The sequence below is a fragment of the Podarcis cretensis genome (assembly GCF_951804945.1).
Source record: "Podarcis cretensis genome assembly, chromosome: 2".
NCBI lineage: Eukaryota > Metazoa > Chordata > Lepidosauria > Squamata > Lacertidae > Podarcis > Podarcis cretensis.
In genome coordinates, this window is record NC_137171.1 from 19,235,068 (window position 1) to 19,252,370 (window position 17,303).

The 17,303-nt window shown below is 45.4% G+C and overlaps 1 protein-coding gene across 3 annotated transcripts in view; it reads left to right on the forward strand.

The window, feature by feature from the left end:
- Window positions 1–17,303, forward strand: part of ANKFN1 (ankyrin repeat and fibronectin type III domain containing 1) — a 218,257-nt gene that overhangs the window by 35,059 nt on the left and 165,895 nt on the right. The window lies entirely within an intron of this gene.

The window sequence follows — 17,303 nt, forward strand, 5'->3', positions numbered from 1 at the left end:
TGGGTGCTCTGCACAACATGGACAGATAAGATTTTTTTTGCAGGTGAAACATTTAACCTGGCATTTCTGCTTTATCATTCAGTGGTAGAAAGACTGACACACACACCCAAAACCCCTTGTATTCCAGGGCATATGCTGATTCCTCATTTTCTTAGCCTCAGCTACTGGATCTTTTTGTGAACAAATGTCTCAAATGTATGCTCCCTCACGGAATGGTCTCAGTGTCAAGATGTGCCCCCCCAGTGTTTAAGGACTTCAGCTTTGTCTTATACATGAAACAGGACATAGTGGAAAGGAACGAGCTCATTGGAAACTCATAGCTTGTAGCAAGAGCCATTATGTATTACCAACTACTTACTGTGTATGTACTGCAGGGTCCTTTATTCGTTCCAATTGTGGGTTTTTCACAGTGCGTTCTGAGAGATCAAAGGACTGTTGAGTAATGCAGCAGGGAATGTTGTACAAAGCGTCCTTTAGGCAGCCTGCTCCTTTGACGAAATCTGCGTTAGCTGGAGTGGTGAAAACAAAGATTTGCCATTAAAAAAAAAATCATGGGGCAGAGCTGTGTCTTGGCTACTGTAGTCACCCTGCAGCAGAGGTAGAGGGCACAGGAAAGCCTAGGTCAGTGGTGGCCAAACTTGGCCCTCCAGCTGTTTTGGGACTACAACTCCCATCATCCCTAGCTAACAGGACCCGTGGTCTGGGATGATGGGAAATGTAGTCCCAAAACAGCTGGAGGGCCAAGTTTGGCCACCACTGGCCTAGGCCAATAGAGGCAGGTTTACTAGTCCAGGATCCTGTTCCCACAATGGCCAGCCTAATGTTTGTGTGAAGCCCTCAAACAGGATCTGGGTACAAGAGCCCTCTCTCTTCCTGCAGTTTCCAGCAATTAGTATTCAGAGGCAAACCGCCTTCATCCATGGTAATAGAACATCACCACTGGGGTTAGTACTTTATCCTAGACAAAGTGAATAGGAAACCACTCAAGGCACAAAGGGCTGTTTGTTTATTATAGGGTGGAAGGTTGGCGGTTTGAATTCCGTTGCTCCCAGCTTCTGCCAGCCTAGCAGTTCAAAAGCACACCAGTGCAAGTAGATAAATAGGCACTGCTGTGGCAGGAAGGTAAACAGCTTTTCCATGCGCTCTGGCAGTTGTCATGGTCCTCTGTGTGCCAGAAGCAGTTCAGTCATGCTGGGCACATGACCCGCAAAGCTATCTGTGGACAAACGCCAGCTCCCTCGACCTAAAAAGCGAGATGAGCGCCGCACCCCATAGTTTCCTTTGACTGGACTTAACCATCCAGGGGTCCTTTACCTATGGGGTGGGGAACCATTCTCAGCTCAAGGGCTGAATTTCTTTGTGGGCAACCTTCCAGGGGCCAGTTTCAGCCAGAGGCATAATATGGGATACCAATGGATGTGACTGTTATCCAGCCTACATTCTGCACCCAGTCACCCTGTATGCAAACTGGGGGGAAGGTATTAAAAGGGAGGAGAAAGGGGAAGAAGATCTGGAACCCAGCACAAAAGACCCAGGGACTAGACCCCTAACTGCACCTCTGCTGCTTGGATGGCTTCACACATGATGAGTTCTCTGCCTGGATGTGGGCAGAGTGTATGCACATTAATTTATTTCGGTTCCTTGAATTAATCTCTTCCTATAGAACACATCAAAACAATATAGCAATAAAAACATCTACAACTAAAAACAATCTTCTTCTTCCTCCTCCTCCTCCTCTTCCTCTTCTTCTTCTTTTTAAAGAATATAGTATGTCTCTGCTTGAGCACATGTATGCATACTGGAAAGAAATAGGCAGCAACTCCTTGAGCATTCCTGGAGTCACATCTTCTGCCCTGAGAATTTGGAGAAGTAGTTACGTTCACTCTCTGTTGAAGGAAATTCAGTTGGCAGCTCAAAATTGAGGGGCAGAATTGAGGGTTGACATTTTGGTAGTGTTGGACTCTGTTTTGAATCAAACTGGTGTGGACTTCTCTGAAGGTATCATTGCATTGATGGTTCCTGAGATGAAATAATGGGTTTTAATCTATGTTAAGATACCATCAGATGCATCTTAATTAAGATGGTGGACTGAACATTTCAAAACTGCTATTTTAACCATTGACTTCAAAGCTATATCCTTGTTTTGTTTTGTTATTCTGTTTCTTAGAATTTCCAAGCAACACTGACTACAAGGCTGTTATTTCCCTTTGTTTCTCAATCACCTTTCTACTTACGAATGTGTCAGTGTAAAATATAGTGGGTGCTCTATGTTTCTTTCTAAGAATGGAGTTGCAGGTATTTTCTTGAAGGTTGGGGACTACTAGGTTACCAGAGAAAGCACGATTGGCTTTCAAAGCAGCCACCTAAACACAAACACATTTTTGTGATTGAAAGGTCTGAAGCAATAGACACTTTCAAAGTCTTCATAGCTGATGAAATATACTTTCTTAAACAGCGTGCTGTTTGGACTCCCTTCCCCTCTTGTTCTTCCAAAATATGAAGGTAGCATGCTTATGTTGTTCCCTAGCAACATAAATCTGAATGGATGGTGCAAAGCAATCTTTTACTGGTCGTTTCCCCTGCTTAAGTAAAATAAATACAAATACTTTTTTGGAGTACAGTGGTACCTCGGGTTAAGTACTTAATTCGTCCTGGAGGTCTGTTCTTAACCTGAAACTGTTCTTAACCTGAAGCACCACTTTAGCTAATGGGCCTCCTGCTGCCACTGCACCACCAAAGCCCAATTTCTGTTCTTATCCTGAAGCAAAGTTCTTAACCTGAAGCACTATTTCTGGGTTAGCGGAGTGTGTAACCTGAAGCGTATGTAACCTGAAGCGTATGTAACCCGAGGTACCACTGTATCATCATTTCTCCTAAGAGAAATGCAGTACCTTGGATCTCAAATGCCTTGACTCCCAAACAAATCGGCTCCCGGACGATCGAAACCCAGAAGTGAGTGTTCCGGTTTTCAAACAATTTTTGGAATGTCCAGCATGGCATCTGCAGCTTCCGATTGGCTGCTCCTGTAGCCAATCAGAAGCCATGCCTTGGTTTCTGGATGGTTCTGGGAGTCGAACGGACTCCCAGAACGCATTTGATAACCAAGGTTCGACTGGATCTTTAAGCTGCAGGATACGAAGGGCCCAATCCTTATCTCAAATTTCACTGGCGGAGGGATTGCAGGATTTGGTGTAAGCCTCATTGCACCAGTAGAAGAGCAAATACACAACACAAAGTAGCCATTCCACCTGTGAAGATATGCTCGTGGAACAGCTGAAAAAGGGTGGGATATGGGTGGGACAAGGTGGTAAAGGGAAATAGCCCCCTTTACTCCATATTCTATATACCGGTATATCTCTGGACAAAGTCCATGCTCCTGAAGACAACAGGATTTGACACCAACCCTGGACATGGTGCAAATAATAGCATCCACAACTACCTTGCCCACGTAGCTAGGACACTAGTATTATTCTGCAAATCCCACATAGGGAATTCATAGCTCAGATGATAAGGAATGGCATGGGGCAGTATCTCTTTCTCCTGCTCTCATGAGCACTTAGAATTTACAAGGCAGGAATCTGGTGAGAGGAACTATGAAGAAATGGCACTTTCTGCAGAATTCTGACCTCTGCAGGACTGTGCACCACCCTCACCCCCTGGCAACTGTCAGGAAAGGGCAAATGTCACAGCACCTTCAGGTGGGGTGGACTTGCATCTCACTGTGGACGCTGAGGACTTTTTCTTCTTTCCCCACCCACTTTTTTTTCAACTTGGGGAGAAAAACAACAAAGGGCTCAACTACACAGCTTCAAATAAAACATTTTAACTGTATTGTAAAGTGTGTTGTAAAAGTCAGGGGACGCGGGTGGGGCTGTGGGTTAAACCACAGAGCCTAGGACTTGCCAATCAGAAGGTCGGCAGTTCAAATCCCCGTGACGGGATGAGCTCCCATTGCTCGGTCCCTGCTCCTGCCAACCTAGCAGTTCGAAAGCACGTCACAGGGCAAGTAGATAAATAGGTACCACTCTGGCGGGAAGGTAAACGGCGTTTCCGTGCGCTGCTCTGGTTCGCCAGAAGTGGGTTAGTCATTCTGGCCACATGACCCGGAAGCTGTACGCCAGCTCCCTCGGCCAATAAAGTGAGATGAGCGCCGCAAGCCCAGAGTCGGCCACAACTGGACCTAATGGTCAGGGGTCCCTTTACCTTTACCTAAAGTGCAATATGCAAATGTGACACTAGATGGCGATTGTGAGCTATGTCAAATGCAATGTATTTTTCCCCAAAACATTTTTTAAAAAAACAATAAAGTATTTTCACAATATTTTTTAATGTGAGTCTAGATCCCACCTAAGCCATCACTCTAAATTGCAGCTTGTCTATCAACAGCGGCCTGCCTGTCATTCCCTAAGAAAATGTGGTCCGGAATGACCCATGGGAATGGCACTGCATGATTCCCAGGGCATTCGTGAGAGAAAAGGATTGCCCTGTGCCAACCTCACCCATCCAGCTCTGAAAGTGCAAAAAGGGGTTGGGTGGGTGGATCTTGGCTAAATACAATGGTACCTCGAGTTAAGAACTTAATTCATTCTGGAGGTCCGTTCTTAACCTGAAACTGTTCTTAACCTGAGGTACCACTTTAGCTAATGGGGCCTCCCGCTGTCACCGCGCAATTTCTGTTCTCATCCTGAAGTAAAGTTCTTAACCCAAGGTATTATTTCTGGGTTAGCGGAGTCTGTAACCTGAAGCGTCTGTAACCTGAAGCGTCTGTAACCCGAGGTACCACTGTACTTGGGTCTACCACTAGTTTGCACAAACAAAACAACCTTGAGGAGAGCAATGAGCAATGGGAGAAGTGGTGAGCAGAATGGAGCTTAACTCTTCCCCTATGCATAGGCAACCCCTCTACCCCTGAACACACTTTTTCCTTCTTTCCTTCCTTCCTTGATCACTCATAGCCGAGTAAGATTGTCTTCCATGAACACAGTCTCAACCGTGAGTCCATAAGTGACTGTGGAGGCCAATTCTGGATCCACATGTCCTTCCACACTGGGGACATAGGTTTCCGGGCAGGAGTTGATCACGGTAAGGGTTTGCCAAGGGTGCCTTCATCTTAGTGCATTTCTCCCTTTTGTCCTGAGTTTGAGTGTCTTCAAAGCCCATTACACCTTTGGTCAAGGCTGTTCTCCAACTGGAGCGCTCGCAGGCCAGTGTTTCCCACTTGTCGGTGTTTATACTACATTTTTTTTAGATTTGCTGTGAGAGAGTCTTTAAACCTCTTTTTAAACCTCTGGACACACACATATCAGAACTCTAACATGGGTCAGGAACCCCAAGAGGAAGTAGCTGGAGAGTTTTAGGGAAAATCTGTGAGCAGAGGAACAATTAAATATGGCCTCTCACTCACGGACCTACCTTGCACCATTGCAAACTGCTCCCTCTTGAAGGTGCTTTGCTGGGGTGAAGCAGCTTCCCTACTATTATTATAGGTGATTGGCGAAGTAGCTTGGCCCTTGGGCTGTAATACTGAAGCTATTGCCCAATTTCACCAGTGTAAGTGAAAGCTGGGATTCCACCGATCCAACAGTATATTCCATTTCCAGGAAATGTTTTGCAGTCTTGCAAAGCTACAGAAACCAGGCTGATCCCAATGGTTGGCAAAGTACTGCTTGTATTGATTTATCAGACAAGGTAAGGCTATGTAAGTCATCTGCTGAAAATATACGTATCGGCGTTCTTCTTGAAGGAACAACAAAGGTGTTTTGGATACCTCACTGTAAATGCTTTATCACAGAGCCTACAGACATTGATCCTGAAAGACGTTCCTGATGCCAGTCTATAAAGCAGATACACACATTCTTTCCTTTGTCAAAGGATGGATGAATAAATCATTACTAAAGGGATACCTTTTCCTAATCTCTGCTGAAATCACAAATGTATTTTAAGAGGATTGTGGTTACAACGAGATGGAATTTGTGTTTGCACTCTGATTATTTTCAGGGTTGTAATTAATTTTTTTTAAATGCACTTTCTAATAAGTCATTGTGAATTTGTGTAGTCTAAAATTACTTACAACGAGGTAAATCCTCTTTGGAAACAGTAGAACTTGCATAAACATGAATATGTATAGGATTATGCAGTACAAGCCCTTGTCTTCTTAAAAGCTGGCGTCACCATCATAATATCACACAGGATTAATATTCTATCTATTTTTATTTTATTGATATGCTTTTTGAGTGACCCTCACAACCTACAAGTTAATGATCTATAAACTATATGATAAAACTGCAAAGACAACCTACAAAGAAAACTTTTTGAAATGAGGTTTCTCCTTCTCAAGATGTTGTCCTCTGGTGGTGGATGGGGGAGACCACACCAGGAGCAAGATGGTGGACCATTAAAAAAAAAATCTGTATAGCTCCAGCCTCAGTCATTCATCTGCAACATGAGGATAAAGCTGACATCATCATCATCATCATCATCATCATCATCATCATCATCATCAATTATTTCTACCCCGCCCATTTGGCTGGGTTTCCCCAGCCACTCTGGGCGGCTTCCAACAAAAGATTAAAAATACATTAAAACATCAGTCATTAAAAGCTTCCCTAAACATAACTGAGGGACGCAGGTGGCGCTGTGGGTTAAAGCCTCAGCGCCTAGGGCTTGCCGATCGAAAGGTCGGCGGTTCGAATCCCTGCAGCGGGGTGCGCTCCCGCTGCTCGGTCCCAGCGCCTGCCAACCTAGCAGTTCGAAAGCACCTTCGGGTGCAAGTAGATAAATAGGGACCGCTTACCAGCGGGAAGGTAAACGGCGTTTCCGTGTGCGGCTCTGGCTCGCCAGAGCAGCGATGTCACGCTGGCCACGTGACCCGGAAGTGTCTCCGGACAGCGCTGGCCCCTGGCCTCTTAAGTGAGATGGGCGCACAACCCCAGAGTCTGTCAAGACTGGCCCGTACGGGCAGGGGTACCTTTACCTTTACTTTAAACATAACTGCCTTCAGGGGTCTTCTAAAAGTCCGATAGATGTCCCTGGACATGTGATGGGAGGGCGTTCCACAGGGCAGGCACCACCTCTGCCTGATTCCCTGTAACCTCCCTTCTCGCAGGGAGGGAACTGCCAGAAGGCCCTCGGTGCTGGATCTCAGTGGCTGAACGATGGGGGTGGAGACGCTCCTTCAGGTATAGAGGGCTGAGGCCGTTTAGGGCTTGAAAGGTCAGCACCAACACTTTGAATTTTGCTTGGAAACATATTGGGAGCCAATGTAGGTCTTTCAAGACCGGTGTTATGTGGTCTTGACTAGCCTCAGTGTGAGGATTCTTGTAAAAATTGTTGAGAGAATAGAAGTGAAGTTCTCCGAACACTCTTAAGTGCTGCATAAATGCTAAGTTGCTGTTACTAAAATAGGGGCTATCCATATGAAAATCCTGAAGATGATCATTTCTAACATTTTTCTCCATACAGTGGTACCTTTGTTATTGAACAGCTTAGCTGCCAAACAAATTGGCTCCTGAATGCTGCAAACCTGGATGTAAGTCTTCCAGTTTGTGAACTTTTTTTGGAAGCCAAACATCTGACATAGCTTTTGTGGTTTCTGATTGAGTGCAGCAAGCTCCTGCAGCCAATCAGAAGCCGCGCCTTGTTTTCCAAGAAGAAGAAGAAGAGTTTGGATTTGATATCCTGCTTTATCACTACCCGAAGGAGTCTCAAAGTGGCTAACATTCTCCTTTCCCTTCCTCCCTCACAACAAGCACTCTGTGAGGTGAGTGGGGCTGAGAGACTTCAAAGAAGTGTGAGTAGCCCAAGGTCACCCAGCAGCTGCATGTGGAGGAGCAGAGACGCGAACCTGGTTCCCCAGATTACGAGACTACCGCTCTTAACCACTACACCACACTGGCTCTCGTGTGGTTTTGGGAGTCGAGCAGACTCCCGGAATGGATCAAGTTCGATAACCAAGGTACGACTGTATAGTAAAAATGTATGGATGCCCCTGCACAGCCTCCATTGGATGAATTGTAGTGCCACATCACAATCCTGGATTTGCATGAAGCCATAGAAGGGTAGGAGAGCAAAAAATGAAGGCAGATTGCACAACAGCAGTGGGCATGGTGTGGGACTGAGGAGGGGGAAAGTGGTGGCTTGAAAAAACAGCAGAAGCTTGAGTAAAACAGAGATGAAGGAAACTGAGAGGGAAATGGCAGCTTTAAACAATGGCAGAGGAATATTTAAGCACTTAGAATTTGGAGTCTGGCCATATTTGGAGACAGACAGGTTAGCCATCCCTCTCTTAGAAAATAGGGGTGGTATACAAGTATACAGGGCTGTCCTTTCTTTATCCATGAAATCCTCAATGGTGTGCATTTTTTACTCTGGCCTTTTCATACAACAACTTGTATATCAATTCACTACACGCTGGCTGTCATCCAGCACAGAATTAAACATGATTCCCTTTGAAAATAGAGTTTAAGTGTGCTTTCCCTCTGTATTGGAGATGCGACCTTTGTATTTTCCTGAACAGAGCGCTTAATATTGTTCATCCACGGCACTATTTTTTACCCTTTTGTTTGAAATCCCATTGTCTATTCTCCTGGGAATTCATTTGCATTACAAATCGCAATTTTATTTCTGCAAACGGTTGGCAGATAATAATTACTGTTTGAACTGTCAGCTACAATATGCCCAAACTGTTGCTATATCCACGCGCTAAATGACTTTGCTGTCCACGAAAGAAAATTAATTATACTTTGTTGCTGAACAACTTTGAGTGAATTGAGATAGGTGGAGCCAAATGAAAGCGAAGGAGCTGATAATTCATTGAAATGAGTTGTTTCTCTCTCCCCTCCCCTCCCCCATCACTTGCTAAGTCAAGTGCGGCAAATTATTGCCTTATTTCTTTGCTCAAAACGTATTCATTTTCTCAATAGCAAATGTTTGCCTTTTAGTATTTCCTATGACCAAGGCTGAAGTCAAGAATACTATTTTGGGTATATAAAATGAGTTAAACTGATCTTTTGTTAACAGCCTACAATTTAGTCTTTTGTTTCAACCAGTTGTGCCTAACTGCTAATCTAGGAATCCTCAGTTTGGGTTACATTTAAAGCTCTTACAGATGTTTCAGAAATGACATTATGTTGTGCTTTATTATGTGACTTTATCAAAGCACTGGAACAGGGCCTGTTGCAAGGATGGGCCTTACCTCCTGCCACAGACTCATCTGATTGCCCCAGAAGTGTACAGGCAACTCCCCACTTGAGTGCAATTTACCACCACGCACATGCATGGCAACAGGAACCTGGAAGTGGCAGCGGGGAAGTCCTTGGTGGCTCAGGGGGAAACCCTCCTCAGAACCTGAAGAGGCATCCTTTTTGGGTTCTGGGGCGGGTCTCCTCATGAGCCAGAGGCACAGCGGGGCTTTGTTGAGGTTGCTCGGCCTTCTCGCCTAACAGTTGATTTGTGGGGTAGCGCAGCAGCAGCAAATTTCCTGTGCACATAGGAGCCAATAAAATATTTGAGGGGGCCTCCCCCCTCAAGTTGATGGGCATTGCCATTCAAATAGTATGTGTGTGCCCATTATGTGATCGATTATGTGGGGCAGGATTTTCCTGGATCCCTCCAATGTTTTATTCAAGGTGGCAACCCTGTCCACACACCAGCTGTTAGGCGGGGAGGCTGAGCAGTCAAACCCCAGCATAAGTGGGGTGTCATCTGTATCTGATTTCCCACAATTGCTTTCTACCTATGTTGCTCTTCAAGGCCTCCCAAAGCAGTAAAAGGCTGACCTAACAGGCCTCTTAGTGAAGATGACCAAGGGCCCCTACACAATCAGTGATCAAGACTGAATACCACCCTACTTTGATAAATGAAATGTTGGTTCCTGCCTGGCCTTACTGAGCATCTCTCTGTTATTTTCAAGCTAAATCGAACATGGTCAGATCTCAGTTATTTGTCTAGAACTTCAGTAGTCCTACATAGAGAGATTCACAGTGGACTTTGAAAGACAGTGTCTGATACATGCACCCTCTTGCTTGCAATCCTCAGAGTTAGCAAGTCCTACCTTACCCTCACTGCAGCAGCAATAGGAATTTGCAAGCAGGTGAAGACCAACTGTGCCATGAAACAGTCTTGTACTGGGGTTTCGGGGGGGGGGGGTGATAAGAGAAGAGAAGAGAAGAGAAGTGACCAAGGCAAGATTTCTCACATGCTATCCATGATAATGATAAGGTAAAGGTAGAGGGACCCCTGACCATTAGGTCCAGTCGTGGCCGACTCTGGAGTTGCAGCGCTCATCTCGCTTTATTGGCTGTGGGAGCCGGTGTACAGCTTCCAGGTCATGTGGCCAGCATGACTAAGCCGCTTCTGGCGAACCAGAGCAGCGCATGGAAACGCCGTTTGCCTTCCCACCGGAGTGGTACCTATTTATCTACTTGCACTTTGACGTGCTTTCGAACTGCTAGGTTGGCAGGAGCAGGGACCGAGCAACGGGAGCTCATCCCGTCACAGGGATTCAAACCGCTGAGCTTCTGATCGGCAAGTCCTAGGCTATGTGGTTTAACCCACAGCGCCACCCACGTCCCTATGATAATGATACCATGCACTTAATTTATGTAGCAAAAATATGCTGCAGGAGCGGGGTGGAGAGGCAACTTAGTATGAGCTGCAATTGTAGTTTCAATTGATTAAATTAACCATTTAATAAAGCTTTCAGTCCTTGTTACCAGTTACAAGGGTAAGGGTAAAGTTGTCAAGTTATTTTATTCTCTAGGGCTTTTGCACATCGTGTAGTGAAGTTCTTCAGTAACACCACCAACCTCTGTTGTTTGGCTGAGGCCTCCATTTATGTGTGGCATGACCTAGCATGGTCCTAGGTGGATAGTGTCATTCTGTTGTTTAGTCACTGGGTGGCGCTGGACTTAGTTATCGTTTGGAGCTTCCTGTTACTGTTCTGCTCTCATTTAAGAGAGAGAATGAAGTCTTTGTCTAGCTTCCTGGCTGGTGCATCCTCTGTGGTTTGTCTGGATGTTGGCAATTTCCATACTAGAAATAACTAGATATTGTCTCAACCAATGTGGCTGCTACTTAGAGCAACAGCCCTGTGTTTCCTTTCCTCATTCTAGCAAAAGAGAATGTGTGCTATGATGCAGCTGAGCTCAGTTTCTCCTGTTTAGCCTGGAGAAGAGGAGGTTAAGGGGTGATATGATAGCCATGTTCAAATATATAAAAGGATGTCACATAGAGGAGGGAGAAAGGTTGTTTTCTGCTGTTCTGAGGTCTTTAAGCAGAGGCTTGACAACCATATGTCAGGAGTGCTCTGATGGTGTTTCCTGCTTGGCAGGGGGTTGGACTCGATGGCCCTTGTGGTCTCTTCCAACTCTATGATTCTATGATTCTATGATTCCTTCACACTTCATTAGCTTTTACTAGCAGAGGTGAGGAAACTAAGAGTGTGGTGGTATCATATGATGCAGCTTATTTTAGTACAATGGTTCAAGGAACCTGTGGCACTCAAGAAATTGATTGAGTTGAGTCCACTCCCCTCATTCCCAGTCAGCATGGCCAGTGGTCAGGGATTATGGGAGTTATAGTCTAACAACATCTGAAAGGCCACAGGATCCCTATCCCAATTATAATAGATATTGTTGAAGACTAGGGACTGCAGCTCCTGCTTGCTACGTTACCTATTGGCAGCCACAGGAACTCCAGCCTGACAACAGCCTTACGTTTTAATATATATAGGAAGAAATGCATTGGCAGCCATTCAACCCTTTTCATTCTAGCCATTCATTCCTAATATTGCCCTCTGCAATTATTATTTTTAAAACAATGGCTTTGCTCTATTTAGTGAACTGTATGCATTTCCCCGAGTTTTTGAGTTCTATCATGATCTCAGTTTTGGTTGTTGTTGTTTTAGTTCTGTGTTCATACTTTGTTTCTCTTTTTCTTCCTTCTGTCAAAGAGCACCCCATAATGGTGTCCAAAGAGCAGCTTCCTGTGATCATTTTATAAGGATGTTATAAAACTAAGAGTTACATTTATGACCCCATTTTCATCTTCTGGCATCTGTCTTGAAATAGCTGCCTATGAGGATCTCACCCCCTCCCTTCTAGCACGACTTTGATAAAGACGATATAGACTGCTTGACCCACACAATTCAAAGCCGCGAGGGCTATTCGCTACAGTCCTGCAATTCTCCCGATTGTTTCCAAAGGCTTTTGTCTAAAGTGAGCTCCAAAGCCAGGCCCAATATTTGTAGCAGATTCATTATGTGGCTCCTGATGTGTGCTTCTTTTAGTAGTTTTAAATTTCAGTTTGCAGTAAGAGGAGCAGGGGCAAGGCCTATAAAATTATATCTTTCTTGCCTTCGTTTTCCCATGCCACATGATGCTTTTATTAAGATGATATAGTATTTTTATTTGCCTTGAAATCTTAGTTTCATGATGTTAATTTGGTTCAGATGGTGGCACCAGACACATGAAGCTTTGAGAACTTTGATAGTCTACAGGACAATTGGAATTCTTTAATGCCAAAACAGAGAGCTTTTTTTAAAAAAGAAACAACCCACAGGTAGTAATATCTATTATTGGTTTTGTGCTTAAGTTACATGTAAAAGTCCACAGCAAGACTGGCAGGAACAAAGAAGGCCTACAAAGATGTGTTATTGGTTGCAACTCTCCTCTTGTATGGCTTATTTTAGGGATCTGTGAAAGCGCCACAAGATCTCATCGCTGTGATTCAGCAAATACTAAAAGCTCAGCAAAGATCCGTGTTTCATTCTTAGTGCTACTCTGCAGGCATAGTAACCCTGACGACAATTTTAATTCCATGCTGAAGGGACTTGCATGTGCATCCTTCACTGGGTCCAATTCATGAAATTTGTCTCCCTCAAAGAAAAGGAGGTCACCTCAGATGTACCCAAACTTTGGGGGCTAATGGGCACATTTGGGAAATGGCAGCCGTGGGTGTGCAGCACAGTGGTTCCCACAGATAGATGAGCAGAAAAAGGGACAAAACCACAACATGGTGTGGGCATACTCCTGTCAAGAGCCCCTCCAATAGGGGAAAAGGCACCTACAGCAGCCTCTGCCACATTTGCTCACAGAGAAGTGTCTTTGCACCACTCCCCTGCTCAGAATGGGCTGGACGGTGTCTAGTCCTGTCATCCAATGGGCATGTTTAAGGGGCGTGTTTAATATAGGAGAAGCTGAGCCAGTGTAAACAGGAAGTGAGCAGGAAGTGCAGTCATCAAACCCACTGTGGGAGGGGATATTTTGCCGAGACCTTTGACGGACAAAGTCAGAGGTTATTCAGGAGTGGAAAGCAGGAGGTCAACACCCCAAGCAGCTGTTTGCCGCTATTTTAACATACTGCTGTGCTCCAGCACAAATTTCCAAGTATAAATGAAGCCTAACTAATTCATACGTCATCACTGGTTGGGGAGTGGAAGTGGGAAGCACCGGGAAAGACATATAAAGAGAAGACCGTTTCAGTTTTTAATGGAACAAGTGACGAGGCTTTAAATAATGGTTTGTTATCCCAATACAACAACAACAGCTTATTATTTATACCCCGCCCATCTGGCTGGGTTTCCACAGCCACTCTGGGCAGCTTCCAACCGAATATTAAAAACATAATACAGCATCAAACATTAAAAACTTCCCTAAACAGGGCCACCTTCAGATGTCTTTTTAAAGTCAGATAGTTGCTTATTGCCTTGACATCTGCTGGGAGGGCGTTCCACAGGGCAGGTGCCACCACCAAGAAGGCCCTCTGCCTAGTTCCCTGTAACCTCACTTCTCGCAGCAAGGGAACCACCAGAAGGCCCTCGGCGCTGGATCTCAGTGTCCGGGCTGAATGATGGGGGTGGAGACACTCCTTCAGGTATACAGAACCAAGGCCATTTAGGACTTTAAAGGTCAGCACCAACAGTTTGAATTGTGCTCGGAAATGTACTGGGAGCCAATGCAGATCTCTCAGGACCAGTCTTGTATGGTGTTGGTGGCCACTGCCAGTCACCAGTCTGGCTGCTGCATTCTGGATTAGTTGTAGTTTCCAAGTCAGCCCCACTTAGAACACATTGCAGTAGTCCAAGTGGGAGATAACTAAAGCATGCACCGCTCTGGCAAAACAGTCTGCGGGCAGGTAGGGTCTCAGCCTGCATACCAGATGGAGCTGGTAGACAGCTGCCCTGGACACAGAATTAACCTGTGCCTCCATGGACAGTTGTGAGTCCAAAATGACTCTCAGGCCACACACCTGCTCCTTCAGGGGCACAGTTACCCGATTCAGGACCAGGGAGTTCTCCACACCAGCCTGCCCCCTGTCCCCCAAGAACTGTACTTCTGTCTTGTCAGGATTCAACCTCAATCTGTTAGCTGTCATCCATCCTCCAACCGCCTCCAGACACTCACACAATATGGATCTTTGGCACTTCTTCCAATTCAGCCAGTTATGTGAGAGCAGCTCAGCAAGGTGGATTTATTTTGTTTTCTAATGGTCGGTCATGGACATTCTCTGACTTTTTGCTGTATATTAGGAGGAGCCTAGGTCAAGCCACTTCATGCCATTTAATGATTTTATACAGCATCGAGTCTCAGACAGATTATGCTCTCCTTGTATTTCAAAGAAAATTAAAAGTGTTTGGTGATTTGAGAGAAACCATACTTTTATTGTTCCCCTGGTATGCCTTGTCTGTGGGGTTTGTATGTCGTGTTTTTCTTTTGGGGTTGGGAGAGGAATATGATTAGATTATTTGAAGGTCCTCTGGATTAGGGAACAAACAACGTAAACTTGAAAGCTTCAGCAACTGTGGTTCACTAGAAGTGTTTTGTGGTGGTTGCATTAAATCCATTGTGAAGTTAGGAAATGAGCTGCTTTTGATCTCATTTATTGGATAATATAAAATCTCCAGTAAATTGGGCCGGGCCCACTGTTGGTGTAAATAAGAGACTCTCGGTTTAAACCAGTATAAACTGTGTGAATAATAGAGGTTGAAGATATTAAATTGTATGGGGTGGTAAAGGAGCTCAGCACAATTGGATATCTTTTTTTCAAGAGGTTCCATTGAAATAGCTCAGACCCTCCAAGTGTCCCTATTTTCCAGGGACAGTTCCAGATTTACAGAAGCCATCCCGTTTTCTGGTTTGATCCCAGAATGTCCTGCTTTTTCTTAGGACATCCCTATTTCCATTGGAGAAATATTAAAGGGTATGGTAAGGTACCTGGACCATTAGGTCCAGTCGCGGACGACTCTGGGGTTGTGGCGCTCATCTCGCTTTACTGGCCAAGGGAGCCGGCGTACAGCTTCCGGGTCATGTGGCCAGCATGACTAAGCCGCTTCTGGTGAACCAGAGCAGCACATGGAAACACTGTTTACCTTCCCACCAGAGCGGTACCTATTTATCTACTTGCACTTTGACGTGCTTTCGAACTGCTAGGTTGGCAGGAGCAGGGACCGAGCAACGGGAGTTCACCCCATCGCGGGGATTCGAACTGCCGACCTTCTGATCGGCAAGTCCTAGGCTCTGTGGTTTAACCCACAGCGCCACCTGTGTCCCTTTTAGAGGGTACGGTAGGATGTCCCTATTTTCCACACAGAAATGTTGGAGGGTATGGAGTTATGCGACCCCTGAACCAAGGAGATAAGTAACTCTACAACCTTTAGAAGACACCTGAAGGCAGCCCTGTATATTTATTATGTTTTACGTGTGTTGGAAGCCACCCAGAGTGGCTGGGGAAACCCAGTCAGATGGGTGGGCTAATAATAATAATAATAATAATAATAATAATAGAATAAGATGTCCCTATTTTCATTGGATAAATATTAGAGGGCATGATAGCTCAATAGAGATTGTGCAGATGATGCCTGAAGGGAAGATGGAGAGGGGTGTGTGATCATGGGTGGAAACTATTCTACTGTACAAAGGTCAAATCCACATTCATTGCTCTGCTCTTTGTGGTTCTGCCCACCACTGCCCTGTGGCCTCCAAAAGGTTGCCCAGAAGGTAATATGCTCCCCAGTATGCAAACGGATTCCCAGTTCTGACATAAAACCAGTCTAGATGGTGCATTGGTTTAAACCTTGCTCTACGCTCTACTGATGCAGTTCAGAAATTAGAGCTTGTACAATCTAGAGAGTCATTGCTAAGCCCTTGAAAGACTTGGGACACAGGCTTCTGACATCACTTTCAGGATCTGTGGTGCTAAGAGTGACCAGGTGTGTTGCTTTATAGAAGGCGGCCTTTGAATTGAAGGGCTGTCTGGCCCAAATGTGGATTAAAGATGAATAGCCATGAGAAGAGAGACGGCCTTGAAGCTGGATCGATTTAACAGGTACATATGTTACCTGGTCAGTGTGAGAAATGTATTTCTGTTTAAATATAGCAATTACTAGGAACGCGGGTGGCGCTGTGGGTTAAACCACAGAACCTAGGATTTGCCAATCAGAAGGTCAGCGGTTCGAATCCCCGCGACGAGATGAGCTCCTGTTGTTCGGTCCCTGCTCCTGCCAACCTAGCAGTTCAAAAGCACGTCACAGGGCAAGCAGATAAATAGGTACCACTCCGGCGGGAAGGTAAACGATGTTTCCATGCGCCGCTCTGGTTCGCCAGAAGCGGCTTAGTCATGCTGGCTACATGACCCAGAAGCTGTATGCCGGCTCCCTCGGCCAATAAAGCGAGATGAGTGCTGCAACCCCAGAGTCGGCCACAACTGGACCTAATGATCAGGGGTCCCTTTACCTTTACTTTACCAATACATTAGCACTTATAGATGTAAATTTATAGGTGTACATTTTATGCAAATCTGTGTACCCCTTTGTCCTTTGGGGGGATGATGTGTAAGTAGCCTTTTACTGCTATGCAAAATGTCTGGATCAAGCCCCACCTCCCAAATCATTGCTGCATTCAAACTACGGGAGCTTAAAAGGTCCAAAAAGCACAGGACCCCTTGGCATATGTAACACCAAACTTTCCATGGGACTCTGGATAGCCCCGTTGGTTAGAGTGCAGTGCTGATAACGCCAAGGTTGCACGTTCAATCCCCAGATGAACCAACTGCATATTCCTGCATTCGAGGAGTTTGGACTGGAATGACCCCCAGGGTTCCTTTCTAGCCCTTCAGTTCTTTGATTCGATGTCTCTTCTCTACCAAGGAATCCCAGAATGTCGAAAATGGAAGAGGGCCCCATGAGGACAAACCCATCATCCCCTTGCAGAGGACCATCAGTGCCGGATAAACAAGCTATAGCTTAGGGCCCCACTCTCTTGGGGCCCCCAAAAAAATAAAGGGGGAAAAACTGGATGTACATTTCC